The following is a 17,789-nucleotide window of genomic DNA, read 5'->3' as shown; positions in this document are numbered from 1 at the left end:
AATTGACCACATTGAGTTCCTAAGCGTTTGACAGGGTCAGTGTAGAGAAGATATTTTCATTTGGGAAGGAGACCATAACTAGGCTTATCCATCTATGAGAGTCACTAGTACTTTCAATGAGGAATTGAGGAGAGATGCCTGAACACAGAGAGTGGTGGGTGTGTGGGTCTCGCTCCCATTTGGAGCGGTCGAGGTGAATTACACCGATGAATGCAAGGAGGAGTTGGATAAACCCATGGTGGAGAAAGAAAGAGGTTGATGGGGTTAGAGGTCCATCGGATGAGATGAGGCTCATGTGGAGCCGAACCTTGGTTGCAGTAGCTGGACCAAATAGCCAAGTTTCCGATTGCGTTTTCAATTGTGCTGTTAACCGGTTAGTTCCAAGATTTTGACCCAGCAATGGTGAAAGAACAGCAATATGTGCCAGAGAGTGACTCTGAAGGCAATCATGGATTTGATAGTGCTTCTCTGCATCGACTACTCATGTATCATAGAATCCTTATAGTACGAAGGAGGTCATTCGGCCCATCGAATCTGCACCAACCACAATCCCACCCAGGTCCTACTCCCGTAACCCCATGCATTTACCCTGCTAATCCCACCTAACAGTAAGGAGGAATTTAGCATGGCCAATCCAGCTAATGTAGGGGGAGGCAACGACCGAATGGTATTAATCACTAGAGCGTTAATCCAGAAACTCAGCTAATGTCCTGGGGACCCGGGCTCGAATCCCGCCACGGCAGATGGTGGAGTTTGAACTCAATAAAAAATATGTAGAATTAAGAATCTACTGATGACTATGAAACCATTGTCGATTGTCGGAAAAACCCATCTGGTTCACTAATGTTCTTTAAGGAAGGAAATCTGCCGTCCTTACCCTGGTCTGGCCTACATCTGACTCCAGAGCCACAGCAACGTGTTTGACTCTCAGCTGCCCTCAGGCTATAAGGGATGGGCTAGCCAGCCAACCATACCCATGCCCCACAAGTGTATGAAAAAAATGCCCTGGAATGGTTCGAGCTGTGTAAGGAGTCTCACAACACCAGGTTGAAGTCCAACAAGTTTATATGATAGTAAACTCACAAGCTTTTGGGGTTTGCCCCTTCGTCAGGTGACTGTGGGAGGCAGCTGCAGCACCCGGAGGAAACCCACGGAGACATGGGGAGAACGTGCAGACTCAGCACAGACAGTGACCCAAGCCAAGAATCAAACCCAGGTTCCTGGCGCACTGAGACACCAGGTTAGGTGGATTGGCCATGGTAAATTGTCCCTTAGTGTCAGGGAGATTAACAGGGTAAATACACGGGGTTACAGAGATGGGGCCTGGGTTGGATTATTGTTGATGCAGGCTTGATGGGCTGAATGGCCTCGTTCTATCTAGGGATTCTATGATTCTATGCTATACATCTGGGTGTGTGTGTTGACTGTAAGGTTGTGGGGTTGGCAAGTGTACTCACTTCACCCAAACACATGCTTATTTAAAACAGTGGTGTGGGCTGCAGCATCATAAAACACAAATAATCCTGGGTCGACACAGATTGAAGGAGAACTGTGAACAAAACGGATTTGTTATTCTCAAAGACAGATGGCATTGTAAATGGGATTACATTTCTCTGTCCTAATAGGTACATGGTATAAAGTGATAAAATTCGAGACTTTTCAAACCTCTTTGGGAGCCAGGACATCACTGCAATTGCTTCAATCCCCAGCAGCACCTAGTGCCTGTCAGGTCATCTGTAGAGGCATTTTGTTCTCCCTCAGACGCCTGATTTACTAAAGTGACAGAGCTGATGTACGGTGCACCCTCTGGCTTTGATTATACTGGTTCGTCAAGAGAAGCAAGTCTTGAAAGAATAAACCTTTCTCTTACGGAGACAGACAAAGAAGGCTTTAATAGTTGTCATCGCTAGCAGCTGAGTTTCCCATGAAGTTGTAAAAGAATACAGCGCTGAAGGAGGCCATATGACCCATCAGGCCTGTGCTGGCACTTTGAAAGATTCGATTTGATTTATTATTGTCACGTGCATTGGTATACAATGAAAAATATTGTTCCTGGCATGCTATACAGACAAAGCGTACCGTTCATAGGGAAGGAAAGGAGAGGGTGCGGAATGTAGCGCTACAGTCATAGTTAGGGTGTAGAGAAAGATCCACTTACTGCGAGGTAGGTCCATTCAAAATTCTGATGGCAGCAGGGAAGAAGCTGTTCTCGAGTCAACTGGTGCGTGACCTCAGACTTTTGTATCTTTTTCCCAATGGAAGAAGGTGGAAGAGAGAATGTCTGGGGTGTGTGGCATCCTTGATTGTGCTGGCTGCTTTTCGGAGGCAGTGGGAAGTGTAGACGGAGTCAATGGATGGGAGGCTGGTTTGAGAGATGGCCTTGTCTTCGTCCACAACCCTTTGTTGTTTCTTGCAGTCTTATTGAATCCACTTCCCCCATTCTATTGGGCAACAAATCCCAGTTCACAACAATCCGCTGTCTCAAGTAAACTCTTTCCTCATGTCACCTCTGCTTTTTCTGCAAATCACCCCATTATCATAGAATCCCAACAGTACAGAAGGAGGCCATTCGGCCCATTTAGCTTGCACCAACCACAATCGCCATGTCCCTTCGTCACGTACGCTCCTGTCACTGGAAACAACTTTTCTAATTAGTGTTATCAAAACCCAGTCATGCTTTCGAGCTGTAGGGATAATCACTCCTCGCTTCCCTGATCTCTCCACGTAACTGAAATCTCTCCTCCGTCTGGCCAATCTTCTCCACAACTTCTCTCATTACCCTTTCTATAGGATCACGGAATCCCCACAGTGCAGAAGGAGGCCATTTGGCCCTTTGAGTCTGCACTGACCACAATCCCACCCAGACCCTATCCTCATAACCCCATGAAGTTACCCTGCTAATCGACGACCCCCCCCCCCCCCCCGACCCCCCTGCAATATTAAGTGACAATTTAGCATGGCCAACCTAATCTGCACATCTTTGGAATGTGGGAGGAAACCGAAGCACCTGTGGTAGTGTGCTCGAGTGGTCTAAGGCGCTGGATTTAGGCTCCAGCCTCTATAGAGGCGTAGGTTCCAATCTCACCACTTTCTGGGGTGGCACGGTGGCTAGCGCTGCTGCCTCACGGCACCAGGGAACCGGGTTCAATTTCGGCCTTGAGTCACTGTCTGTGTGGAGTTTGCATGTTCTCCCCATGTCTGCGTGGGTTTCTTCCGGGTGCTGCGGTTTCCTCCCGTAGTCCAAAGACGTGCGGGTTAGGTTGATTGGCCGTGCTAAGTTGACCCTAGTGTCATGGCATTAGGAGGGTAAATATGTAGGATTGGGCCTGGGTGGGATTGTGGCCAGTGCAACTTGGGCCGAATGGCCTCCTTCTGCACTGGAGGGATTCTATAATTCTATACCCAGTGGGAACCCATGCAGACACGGGGAGAATGTGCAAACGTCACACAGACAGTCATTCAAGGCCGGGATTGAACCCGGGTCCCTGGCGCTGTGAGGCCGCAGTGCTAACCCGCTGTGCCACCGTGCTTCTAAAGTGCAGGAATGAATGCAATCCAGCTGAGGTCTAGCTAGAGTTTTACACAGGTCGGGGTGACTTCTTTGCTTTCTGGATTTCTGGGCCGTAACACTGCTTGAAAAGCTTTGTGTCTTGTCCTTTCGCAGGGCCTGAATGAGTTCAGTCGGGCAGTCAGTGCTTGGTTAGAAGATTTGAGGTGGAACGGTAGGAGAGGAAAGGCACAAAGTGGATTGCTGTCACTTCGGGTGACGAATTGGCTGGTTCTCATGCGTCACGTTTCATTTCCGTGAGAAATTTCCCACCGTAGCCCATCACCGAACAGACGCCAATTACTGTTCCTGTCACTGATGGATTCAGGCACCAAGCAACGTGGGAAATAATTGAAGTCAACTTCACTACAGCGGTTTACAACACATACCTTAATCACCACGCCATACAAAAATACATTTGCCGCATGTCGTTGGTGCTACTTAAAGGCAGCCGGCACCTCTTAAAGGGACAGTGCACTGTGGCTGTAGACGAAGGGAACAATCTTAAAGGGGAATTGCTTCAAGAATTGGAGAGCACATTCTCTGCTTGGAAAGCATGACCAAGGTGGCGAACAGGAGGAGAGAGGGGGTTACAGTTCGTACACCCCTCCCCCACTCGGGGTGGGAGAAGAAAGACACCCGGAAGCTCCCAGTTCACAGAGCAGAGAAAATTACAGGAAGTAACTAGCAAGCGAAATGGTACATTTTAATTAGAAGGGGGCGTGAATTCGGGCAGAGTCTGGCTGTATACCTGTGCACTTTGCTGAGATCACACCTGCTGTGCAGTGTATGGTTTTGGTCTCCTTATCTCTGGGAGAACATCGTCACCTTGTGGGAAGAGGGGAGAGGTGAGTGTGCCACTGTGCCAATCATGAGGCGGCATGGTGGCACAGTGATTAGCTTCACAGTGCCAGGGACACGGGATCAATTCCCGACTTGGGTCACTGTCCGTGTGGAGTCTGCACATTCTCCGCGTGCCTGCGTGGGTTTTCTCCGGGTGCTCCGGTTTCCTTCCACAGTCCAAAGACGTGCTGGTTAGGTGGATTGGACGTGCTAAATTAACCCTTGGTGCACCGGGATGCGATAGGTTAGAGGGATTAGCAGGGTGACTAAACGGGGATAGGGCCTGACTGGGATTGTTGACGGTGCAGGCTTGATGGGCCGAATGGCCTCCTTCTGCACTGTAGGATTTCTATGAGTCCTAAGGCCGCTTCCTGGGGTTGTCTTTTGAGCAGAGATGTCCCTGAGGCTGGTGATAGGGAGCCTGGGATTTCATTGTAAGGTATGATTTGTTGAGTATGTCAGAAGACTTTGCAGGGCTGGATCTGACATGGTCATTTCTGGTGACGATGTTATGGCCAGGTGGCCTGACCGGTTTTATACGCACGTGACTTTCCTGCGGCAGTTTGAACTAACTGAGTAAGTTGCTGAAGCATTTCAGGGGACAATTTAAGAGCCAATCACATTGCTACGGATCTGGAGTCACATGTAGGCCAGACCAGGTTAGGACAGCAGATTTCCAGATGGGCTTTTAACCAGACAATCTGAGTTACATGGGCGTGTGCGTGGCAGATGCATAAGAACATAAGAAATAGGAGCAGGAGTAGGCCATCTAGCCCCTTCGAGCCTGCCCCACCATTCAATAAGATCATGGCTGATCTGTCGCTGCTCAGTTCCACTTTCCCGCCCTCTCCCCATAACCCTTAATCCCCTCGCTTATCAAAAACCCATCAACCCGTGTCTTAAAAATATTTAGCGAGGCAGCCTCCACCACTTCAACGGGCAGAGAATTCCAGAGATCCACCACCCTTTGAGTGAAGAAGTTCCTCCTCAACTCCGTTCTAAACCGCCCCCCTTTTAACTTGAGGCTGTGCCCCCTAGTCCTACTGTCCTTTCTGAGTGGGAAGAGTCTCTCCACCTCTATCCTATCCATCCCATTCAACATCTTATACGTCTCAATGAGATCTCCCCTCATTCTTCTAAACTCTAATGAGTACAAGCCTAGTTTATTCAGCCTCTCCTCATAGCTCAACCCCCTCAACTCCGGCATCAGCCTAGTAAACCTCCTCTGCACTCCCCCCAAGGCCAAAATTTCCTTGAGTAAGTGCGGCGCCCAAAACTGCACACAGTACTCCAGCTGCGGCCTCACCAATGCCCTATACAGCTGCAGCAAGACCTCCCTACTTTTATATTCAATCCCCCTCGCTATGAAGGCCAGCATCCCATTCGCCTTCCTGACCACCTGCTGCACCTGCAGTATAATGTGGATAAATGTGAGGTTTTCCACTTTCGTAACAATAATTGGAAGACAGATTATTGCTTAAATGGGTGCAAATTGACAGAGGTGAAATCTCAGCTAGACCCTGACGTCCTCATTCATTCAGTCACTGAAAGTAAGCGCGCAGGCACAGCAGGGCAGTGAAGAAGGCAAATGGTATGGTGGCCTTCATAGCGAGAGGATTTGAGTGTGGAGGTAGGGCTGTTTTGCTACAACCATATAGGGCATTGATAAAGCCATGCCTGGAGTACGGTGTGCAGTTTTGGTGTCCTTATCTGAGGAAGGATGTCCTTGCTATAGAGGGAGTACAGCGAAGGTTTACCAGGCTGATTCCTGGGATGGCAGGTCTGTCGTATGAGGACAGACTAAGTCGGTTAGGATTATATTCACTGGAGTTCAGAAGAGTGAGAGGGGATCTCATAAAAACTTATAAAATTCTAACAGGGTTAGACAGGGTGGATTCAGAAAGAATGTTCCCAGTGGTGGGGGAGTGCAGAACTAGGGGTCATAGTTTGAGGATAAGGGGTAAACCTTTTAGAACTGAGGCGAGGAGAAATTTCCTCAGTCAGAGGGTAGTGAATGTGTGGAATTGACTCCCACAGAATGTAGTTGAGATCAAAACATTGTGTGATTTGAAGGAGAGATTAGATATTGCTCTTTAGCTGCAATATTGAATTCGATATTGAATTCGATGACCAGCCATGATCAAAATGAATGGTGGAGCAGGTTCAAAGGGCTGAATGGCCTATTCCTGCTTCTAGTTTCTGCATTTCTATCAATACGAGGCTAACATTTTTAAATTCCATATTTATCTCATTAGCTGAATTTTAATTCCCCTAATTGCAGAGTTAAGATTTGAATTTTGTTCTTGGATCATTAGTCCGGTATTATAACCGCTATACTGTTGTACCCCAAACACAAATTAAGATGTTTAAACATTTTGCATGAACATTCCTTCACCCCATTTCCCATTGCATTTGCTCCGGAACATACAATTCACACTGGTTTAATCCTCCGTTCTTCGTCTGTGTACATTTACATAACATTTGAATAATCCACTGAAGGTCATCTTTACCGAAAGCAAATTAGGGAAGTCATAAATCATCGATTCTTAACTATCCATGGGGATTACTGAAAGTTTTCCTAAGGAGGCAATAATATTCGACAGTTGTTGCGTGTGTGTGTGTGTGTGTGTGTGTGTGTGTGTGTGTGTGTGTGTGTGTGTGTGTGTACCCTCGCATTTAAATTAACAATCCATAATTAATGCTAATGGAGACAACACAAGTTTCTCACCTCATGACCGTGGGGTGCGATCTTACCTTTCCTCAATGTGAGCTTCCCTCTCAACCTTTAACCTCTTGGCCAGATTGCTCTGTGTTGGCCCCGCCTCTGTGGATAGCGTAGCGTTAGCGTGTTCCCAGGCTGAAAGGGTTAAGGTGCAGGGACTGGGCAAACACTATCACCCACACGATGTAAAAGACCCATGACCCAGAAGGGGAGGTGATGGCCGAGTGAGATTATCGCTAGACTATTAATCCAGAAACTCAGTTAATGTTCTGGGGGACCCGGGGTTCGAATCCCGCCACGGCAGATGGTGGAATTTGAATCTGATTAAAAAAATCTGGAATTAAGAATCTACTGATGACCATGAAACCATTGTCGATTGTCGGAAAAACCCATCTGTTCTATCTTCTATGTAAAAGAGGCATCAAAACTCAAGGCTTCAGTAAGACAGTTGAAAATCCCCAAAAGAGCTCCATAGGAAACGTGGAGGCAGAGAGGCAGGTAAAACCAAAACAACTGTCCACTAGGGAAGGAAATCTGCCGTCCTTACCCAGCCTGGCCTACCTGTGAGTCCAGAGCCACAGCAATGTGGTTGACTCTCAACTGCCCTCCAAGGGTAACTAGGGATGGGCAATGTCCCATGTCCCATGAATGAATAAAATAAAAAGGAGAGCGGTCATGGCTTAGACTGAGTAAGCACTTATATATCTATATGTAGTTAATCACTAAAGTAAACGCAAAGTACTGTGGACGCTGGAATCTGAAACAAAAACAGGAAAATGCTGGAAAATCTCAGCAGGTCTGACAGCATCTGTGGGGAGAGAATAGAGCCAATGTTTCCAGTCTAGTTCCAGACCCTTCGTCAGAATGTTTGACATAAGGTCATCCAGACTCAAAATGTTGGCTCTGTTGTCTCCCCACAGATGCTGTCAGAGATTTTCCTGCCGTTTCTGTTTTTGTATGCACAGTTAATGCCCATCCAAACCAGTTACAGTTCAGTCACACCTGTGTCGCTGCAACGGTTCTCTATCCTGCCACAACCAGCATGCCACATGGTGTCAGAGGTTGGAATTCACTGTACGGAGGCAGCCGAGAAGGACCAACCTCCAAAGGATTGGGAAAGACAGTTTGCCAGGCTGGCGGAGTTGGAATGTCTAACACCAGGGGGCACGCACTTAAGGTGAGAAGGGGGAAAGTTCAAAGAAGATGTGAGGGGACATGCTTTTTCATACCGAGAGCGGTATGTGTCTGAAACGTGTGGTGGTGGGAGGCAGATACAATAGGACTGTTTGAGGGGCTTTTAGATAAGCATATGAATATGTAAGGGACAGACAGATATGGACCAAGGGCAGGCAGGCAGAAGGGATTAATTTAGTTTGACGTCAAGTTCGGCACAACATCATGGGCCGAGGGGCCTGTTCCTGTGCTGTAATGTTCTATGTTCTGTGCCAGGCCTGTAAAAAAGGCGCCAAAACTCAAGATTTCAGTAAGACAGTTGAAAATCCCCAAAGAGCTCCATAGGAAACATTGTGGCAGAGAGGCAGGTAAAACCAAATCAACTGTTCAGTTTACATTGGACTGCACCACAGCATGTGGTTTCTTGAAAGTTACACAGAAATCCTACAGTGCAGAAAGAAGCCATTCAGCCCATCGAGTCTGCACTGACCACAATCCCATCCAGGTCCTGCCCCCATATCTCTACATGTTGATGCACTAATCCCTCTAACCTATACCTCACAGGACACTAAGGGCAATTTTTTTGAGCATCTTTCTTCATCTCCTTCTTACAGGCAGTCCCCTGGAACAAAAAATGATTTTAATCCACTCCGGGGTTGTGGATTCTGAGGTCTGTTACTGGATCCACGCGCCCTACCACAGGTTGGAGAGGTAGTGTTTGATGAGGCAGATGAGTGGTATGACCTCCTGCTGTTTGAACTTGGCCTTCACCTGGGCCCGTCAGAGACATTCAAAATGGCTGGCAACTTCACAACCGATTCTTCTCCAGTTTAGGCGGTCTCAAGCAAGACATTCCCACAATTCTCACCTCCTGACTCATGACAACAACAGATTTCAGAGGTGGAAAAATAAAAATAAAAAGTGATAAAAATGGATGAATGGGATGAAAAAAATATGGAAGTGGGGCAAGTTTATACTCCACAGCTTTTTTTAAAGTTTATTTATTAGTGTCACAAGTAGGCTTACATTAAAACTGCAGTGAAGTTACTGTGAAAATCCCCCAGTTGCCACACACCAGTGCCTGTTCAGGTATACTGAGGGAGAATTTAGCATGGCCAAACCAGCACGTCTTTCGGACTGTGGGAGGAAACCGGAGCACATGGAAGAAACCCAGGCAGTCACGAGGAGAATGTGCAGACTCTGCACAGGCAGTGACCCGAGCTGGTAATCGAACCCAGGTCCCGTGCACCGTGAGGCAGCAGTGCTAACTACTGTGCCACAAATGGGGTGAAGGTGGAGGGGCAGAGATCATGCCCTGAAGTTGAATTCAAATACAGTGACTGTTTCGAATGTTCTCTGTTCCTAACACGGGCCATTTCCTCATAATAAAAGCGTCTGGTTAGACTACAGTAGAAGTATCTCCCATAGCAAATTCGCACTGATCTGATTGCAATTAGTACTTCAAACCTTTCTCTTGAATCCCTGGGAAATAGCGCTGTGCTTTCTTCCACAAAATCTCCTTTTTGCAACTTGACAAATCAGCATAAATGTTGCTTTTCCTGGTGCAGGGCTGATAACAGCAGAACAGGACAGTACAGTTGAGGTTCACAAGACAAAGAGGGTTACCTAAATTTGTTCCACACATGGAGATTCACTGTCTTTGTGGCTGGGCTGGTGAGCCAATAAGGGAATGTTTCTCCCCAGAGGTGGAGGGCTGACTGGCACACATTTCCATCGCTGTGCTGGAATTAGAATAACGCAGTGGTGAGGAGTTAAAATTGGAAAGCGCGGAGATGATAAATAAGTGAAAGTAGAAATACCTGACTTAACAATTTATTTCCATTAGTTCAGTAAGTTCCCATTCCCTGATTAGTCATCGTGTTCTGTAGAGTAGAAACATCAACAAAATATTAACGGAAGGTTAAGAAAAACTGAGTTAGTGTGTGTGTGAAATGCTGCGTTGAGAGACCCTACATAAGAGATGTTATGTTTGACCAAAGAAGAATCAAAGTGGGCAGCACAGTGGCACAGTGGTTAGCGCTGCTGCCTCACAGAGCCAGAGACCAGGGTTCGATTCCCAGCTTGGGTCACTGTCTGTGCAGTCTGCACATTCTCTCCGTGTCTGCGAGGGTTTCCTCTGGGAGCTCCAGTTTCCTCCCACAGCGCAAAAGATGTTGGACGCATTGGCTGTGCTAAATTCTCCTTCAGTGTACCCGAGCAGGTGCCGGAGTGTGGCCACCAGGGGATTTTCATTGTAACCTCATCGCAGTGTTGGTCGGTGCAGACTCGATGGGCCAAATGGCCTCCTTCTGCGCAGTAGGGTTTCTATAAAACTCTGCGAGAATTTCAAATATCCATTTTTAACAAAAAGAACCTTATTGCAGTTTTCTTCTCATTAGTGCAGCTCAGAATTTGCACATCAGTTCCCTAAAGGTTTCCGCACACAAGTTAAGATTTTACAGCATTTGATATAAACTAAGTAATAAGAGGACACCTCGAGTATTGTATTGGGAAATTCAGGACGGACAGTGCGATCTGACGAATGAGTACTTCAATCCTTCTGTTTCCCAGTGCAATACCGCCACAGCTCAATATTACTCCTCTCGGTCTCTAAGACAGTCTCTTAAGAGTCACAATCTCGTTTTGCTCGTCAATCACAGTTATCAGGCGTGGATAAAACAGCAGCACCGGACTCTCCACTACTGGCACTAAGGACGACTGGTTGACGCCCCTGATGAGAGGTATGAATGTGCAAGTGAGAATGTTCTAAATGAGACCCTGGTGCCCTTCAGTCACCAGTGATGGCAATGTTCAACCAATCAAAATATTGTCAACAACTAATGATCATTTGATATGATTTATCATTGTCACATGAATTAGTATACAGTGAAAAGTATTGTTTCCTGTGTGCTATACAGACAAAACATACTGTTCATAGAGAAGGAAAAAAAGGGTGCAGAATATGGTGTTATAGTCATAGCTAGGGCACAGAGAAAGGTCAACTTAATGCAAGGTAGGGTTCATTGAAAAGTCTGATGGGAAGAACCTGTTCTTGAATCAGTTGGTACGTATCTTTTTCCCAATAGAAGAAAGTGGAAGAGAGTATGTCTGGGGTGTGATCCTTGATTATGCTGGCTGCTTTTCCGAGGCAGCGGGAAGCATAGATGGAGTCAATGGATGGGAGGCAGGTTTGCGTAATGGATTGGGCTTCATTCATGACCCTTTGTGGTTTCTTGCGGTCTTGGGCAGGGCAGGAGTCATACCAAGCTGTGATGCAACCAGAAAGAATGCTCCCTATGGTGCATCTGTAAAAATTGATGAGAGCAGACATGCCGAATTTCCTTGTTCAAATTTTTCTTGTTCAAACAGACAAAGAAGTAAAAATGCCAGTATACCTGCACCAACTGAACACAGTCAAAATCAACCCTACTGCAATTTGCTCAGATGCCACAAGTCGAGTCCTAACACATGACACTAAATAATTTGGGGAAAGCGATTTGGAAGAACAACAGACCTCAGGGAACTGGCTGAAAATTTCGTCCCTCTCCAAACAGGTTGGAATGAATATAGTCCAGTTTGGTTATTGAGGAAATGGGCATCATTTAAAAGGCAGACTGTATTTTAATGTTTGGCAAAATATCTCTAGCACGTCGCTCTCCTCTCACTCTGACAGCCCACTCACTCACCTCACAATTGCATTCTGAACTGGATGGAAACAGAAACAAAGGACAGATTTCTCCAGTCAGGGGACTAAGTCCTGTGGCTGGGGCTGGGAACATGGCACGTTTCCCATTGCAGAGGCTGATACACTGCACAGCGGTTAGCACTTCTGCCTCACAGCCCCAGGGACCCGGGTTCGATCCATGACTTGGGTCACTGTCTGTGCAGAGCATGTTTTCCTTGCGTAGGTGTGGGTTTCCTCCGGCTGCTCCAGTTTCCTCCCACAGTCTGAAAGACGCGCTGGTTTGATTTTTGGCTGTGCTAAATTCTCCCTCAGTGTATTCGAACAGGTGGAGTGTGGCGACTAGAGGATTTTCACAGTAACTGCATTGCAGTGTTAATGTAAACCTACTTGTGACACTAATAAACTTTTAAAATTCCATTGTAATTTATAGTTTCATGCTAGATGCAAACTAGACTTTAGATAGAGATTAATCCTCACACACTGAATTCCCAAGCTCTCTCAAACTCTAGTTGCACTCAGTGACAAAGTATTCTCTTTGTGCTTGTTTCAGTCAGAGAAATATGAGGCAGGATTTCCTGCCCACACCCCATGGGTCATGTTCTCCAGCGTTGGGATCTGGGGGTCATCTTTGGTGGGCTGGAAGATCCTGTTGGTGGGAAAGGCCAGAAAACATATGGTATTGGTGAGGCCACACCTGGAGTACTGTGTGCAGTTTTGGTGTCCTTATCTGAGGAAGGATGTCCTTGCTATGGAGGGAGTACAGCGAAGGTTTACCAGGCTGATTCCTGGGATGGCAGGTCTGTCATATGGGGCCAGACTAAATCAGTTAGGATTATATTCCCTGGAGTTTGGAAGAGTGAGAGGGGATCTCATAGAAACTTACAAAATTCTAATAGTATTGGACAGGGTAGATTCAGAGAGAATGTTTCTGAAGGTGGGGAAGTCCAGAATTAGGGGTTATAGTTTGAGGATAAGGGGTCAACCTTTTAGAACTGAGGTGAGGAGAAATTTCTTCACCCAGAGGGTGATGAATGTGTGGAATTCACTACCACAGAAGCCAAAACATGTGAATTCAGGAAGAAATTAGACATAGCTCTTGGGACTAGAGGGATATCAGAGGAAGGGGGGGATCATGATATTGAATTTGATGATTAGCCGTGATCATAATGAATGGCGGAGCAGGCTCAAAGGGCCGAAAGATCTGCTCCTGTTTCTCGTTTCCAAAATTCAGCCCATGGTATTTCATGCTCCTTTAGCTGTGCTTTATCCAATTATACTTCAAGAGACTGTCAGTAAGTTTGTTCAAACCAAAGTGGTTTCAATTGTAAACTCACATTTCAATTACCACCTTATCATTTAATAAGTACTGAGTTCATTAAAACAGAACAAAGCTCCCTTTCTCCCATGTGGACAAGTTATATTCTAAGTTAACAATGGCTGTGACATTTTGATGTAATGAAATGCTCACATCCTAATTCTCTTAATTTTTTCGTGTATAGTTGTAACAATTAGCATGGAATGTAGACTTGTACATAAAGGACAATGTGATATCAATGTATAAAAGCTATAACTTTTCATTTGACAATTTAAGAAAACCAAGGTTAATGCATTAATACGTTACTTACATAATGCATTAATAGTCAAAGTAAGCTTTTGTTCTAAACTGTGCAAGGCAGTGGGTTTTGAACCACCAATACTACAATATCCATGTTGCCTGAAGGAAACAGCCAGAAGTCAAATTAAAGGAGCAACTTTTCAAAATGGGGAAGGAAGATTTTCACAAAGTTTTCACATGCCTGAGGTCCAAATGCACTTTGCAGGCAATGAGTTAGTCAGCACTGTGACCTCACAGCGCCAGGGACACAGTTTGATTCCCAGCTTGGGTCACTGCCTGTGTGGAGCCTGCACGTTCTCCCTGTGTCTGCGTGGTTTTCCTCCAGTTTCCTCCCACAGTCCAAAAGACATGCTGATTAGGTGCAGTGGCCATTCTAAATTCTCCCTCAGTGTACCCGAACAGGCGCCGGAGTGTAGCGACTAGAAGCTTTTCACAGTAACTTCATTGCAGTATTAATGTAAGCCTACTTGTAATGCTAATAAATTTGAATTAAAGTTTGGTTGCTGCTATAACGCGGGCAGTTTGTCTACCAATTTGCACGTGTCAAAGTTTAAACTGCAGTGTGATAGCAACCAGAAAATCTGAGTAACATTATGCAGTTTTGGTGTCCTTATCTGAGGATGGACGTCCTTGCTAATAGAGGGGGTACATCGAAGGTTTACCAGGCTGATTCCTGGGGTGGGATCTTTGTCATATGAGGAGAAATTAAGTCGGTTAGGATCATATTCACTGGAATTTAGAAGAGTGAGAGAGGATCTCATAGAAACTTAGAAAATTCTAACAGGGTTAGACAGAGTCCATTTATAAAGAGTGTTCCCAATGGTGGGGGGGATCAAGAACTAGGGGGTCATAGTTTGATTTAGGTTTAAATATTTAGGATTGAATACTTTGTGTGTCCTTCGGGTCAAACCAAGTAAACAAACTTAAATTACATTCGGACAAAGAAAAAGGGGGCGGCTCCCCAAAGGGAGGGGGAACGGCCCGAACAGAAACAAAAAGTACAAAGGAAACTTAAGACACGTCAAATCCAAATGTGATTGTCGGGGTCTATGACACACCTCAGCCCCTGCGGTGCCCAACGGGCACAGAAGGCCTTGACTGTGCCCGCGGACACATGCTCCCTCTCCAGGGACACCTGGCCGCGAACGTAGCCACGGTAGAGGGGCAGACAGTCGGGATGGACGGCCCCGTCGATCGCCCGCTGCCTGGACCTGTTGATGGCGCGTCTCGCCAGGCCCAGGAGCAGGTTCACGAGGAGGTCGGCATCCCAACCCTCCCCTCTCCGCACCGGGTGTCCGTAGATCAGGAGCACGGGACTGAAATGCAAACAAAACATCAATAAAAGGTGCTTCAGAAAATCAAAAAGGGAGTGCAATCTATAACACTCATTGAATATCCTTATTGCTACATGAAAATCAATGCGACATGGGAACCATGGGAAGCCTGCAGGCTGAGAGTGCAAGGGAACTTGCTAGGCTCAGTATTCTGGAGAACAGCCATTGTAGTGAAGGGACCATGTGTATTGGTTGTTGCGTTCATTAAGAGTTGATCGTCTTCCTAGCTTTGACTTAATTGATTGAAATTTTAGTATGTGGTCCATTCCATGGTTCTGAGTGGAAAGGTATGGCTTCAAGTCTCCCTCCAGGGACTTCAACACACAAATTCTAGGCTTACACTTGGGCGTGCTAAACTGCAAGGGTTGCCCACTGAGATATTAAATCATGGCCTCCACTGGCTATCTCAGGTGGATGTGGAAGATCCCAAGTCCACTATTATGGAGCAAGGCAGAGGTATTTTATCCGTTTTGGTCATCCCCGGAACTCTCTCGAACTGGGAACCACTGGTGGATTCACACCCTGTAGCAACTTCCCTACACTCCAAACATAAAGCCCCTGTCTCGCCTGACCTTCCTGACTCAGGCCTGATCAGACTGAGCTGGGAAACACGTCCATGGCTTCTACAAAGCACAAAGGAGCAGGGCAAAGGAGGCCATATCTCCTTGTTACAGAACCAGCTGCCGTAACGCAGGTGAGTTTAAAGGTACAATTGAAAGGGAGGAGATAAGTTTCTGAGGTCACTGAATGGAATGCCTGGTTGGTGGGGAGGGGGGGTTTAGATGATGAGGGAATGCAAGTGGGGGTGTTCAATTGGGGAAGGGGGAAAGAGAAATGGCGTTAGAGTGGGGTTCTTTGTTTAGGGGGGTGAGGTCAGGGGGATGATCTGTGCCGGGTTCAGATTGGGTCTTTAAAATAGTGACTCCGAAACTGTAAGTGCTTTTGTTTCCCTCTTCCAATCCTTTCAGAGTATCTATGAGTGTAAAATTGGCAGAACCGGTTGAAGTTTCTTAGTTGAGTGGTTGGTCCCCAATGCAGTGCAATTGTCCAAGCATTTATGGACATTTGCTGGATAAACCTTCACCTGGGAATATCCAAGAGGGACTCTCCAGTGTAACTTTGGGGTAGCCTCCAAATGCCCCCAGGAAGTTACGACATTGTGTATGTCCAATAACTTCATAACACATTGAAAGAATTACAACTCGCATGTGTCGCCCATTTAATAAAATAAATTGTCCCAAAGCGCTTGGAGGAGTGTAATCTGACAATTAATGAAATACAGCCAGAAACAGTATCACGGTGGCAGTGGTTAGCACGGTTACCTCACAACACCGGGGGCCCAGGTTTGATTCCCGGCTTGGGTCACTGTGCAGAGTCGGCACATTCTCTCCATGTCTGCATGGGTTTCCTCCGGGTGCTCCAGTTTCCACCCACAGTCCAAAGATGTGTGGGTTAGGTGGATTGGCCATGCGAAATTGCCCCTTAGTATCGGGGGACTAGCTAGCGTAAATGCATGGGGTTTTGGAGATAGGACCTGGGTGGGATTACCTTTGGTGCAGACGTGAAGGTGGCAGAACTGCCACCTTCTGCACTGTAGGGATTCTATGATAGATATAACGTCAAAAAGTGAACGGTCTTTCTCAAAACTCCTATAAGGTGCTGAGGGAGAAGCAAAGGCGTCTTGTATTAATTTGAACAACTTCTTTATTATATTTCACGTTACAATTTTTAAGCCTAACTTTACAAAACCCTTAAAAACTAACAAAAATATGTGCTCCGAAAAAATAGCTTTCTTGTCAACGTAGCACTTTTAAGGCTTGACTAATTCAGGCTTGATTGGTGATGCATCACATTTTTTAGCACAGCCTCTCGAGATGTCACATCCATGGTGCAAGGAAGACAAATCATTGCAAAATCGCCAAGGTGATTCTGCCACAAAGAGGCAGATGCAAAAAACATTGTGACGCACGTCCAGGATGGGAAAAACGCAACTTCAGTTTCTGGCGAGCAGGGATGCCATCTAGCAAAAGAAAAACAGTGAGGTCTTCCCAAGAGGAATGTATTAAACTGTACCCAGAATCTGCGGGGTCTGAATTCATACCACAATAGGCTGCTGTGCTTTGAAAATGCAGGAGTAGTTAAGAGTGCGTTAAAGCTGGATTGTGTATCCCGTCTGCTACGAATGGTCCATCTAAATTGTCCATAAGGAATCCAAATGGAATTGTATTTTTGCTTATTGTAAGTCAGTTTAAAACAACACCGAGTATTCACTATTTGCAGCAGCCGTCCTAAAGTCAATGATTTTTAAGACTTGAAGTTGTATTCGCCGCAGCTTTTCTTCCAATAGCGATCTGAGCGTTGATATTTCCATCCCACAGGGGTGACGGCAGCTGCAACAGTTTAGGACGGTACCAATATCAAACTGGGTATTTGCGGTGGATTTACGCGTTTGTACCCGGACAGGGCACGGCCGAAAAACCTACTAGGGACGGATTAAACACCCAGTTTGTCCGTTTCGACGACTGCTTCAGGGATGGTACAAGCTCACTGCAGCACTTCTAAGCTTTGCTAGTTCCATACTCCACTTATTCTACAGGCTGGACGGTGGGGGGGTCCTCAAGATAATTAGCAGACCCTCTCCACTAGAAACACAAGATGAATTACAGGGGGTGGGGGGAGAGAACTCTCTGGGGAGTGCATTGCTGATAGTTAATGGGCTCTCCAAAAATTAAAAAAAAAGTCATCCCTCTGTTTGAGCCAAGCCCGCAAACAACACGCACACAATACCGACTGCTCCTCAGGTGAAGCGTAAAGCAAGAGGCACCGGATCTTTAATTTGTGTTCTCGAATAAAGGCTGGAGTGAAACTGT

The sequence above is a fragment of the Carcharhinus amblyrhynchos genome, chromosome 7 (genome assembly GCF_965287045.1).
Source record: "Carcharhinus amblyrhynchos chromosome 7, sCarAmb.v2.hapA, whole genome shotgun sequence".
NCBI lineage: Eukaryota > Metazoa > Chordata > Chondrichthyes > Carcharhiniformes > Carcharhinidae > Carcharhinus > Carcharhinus amblyrhynchos.
Note: the sequence above shows the minus strand (reverse complement) of the source record.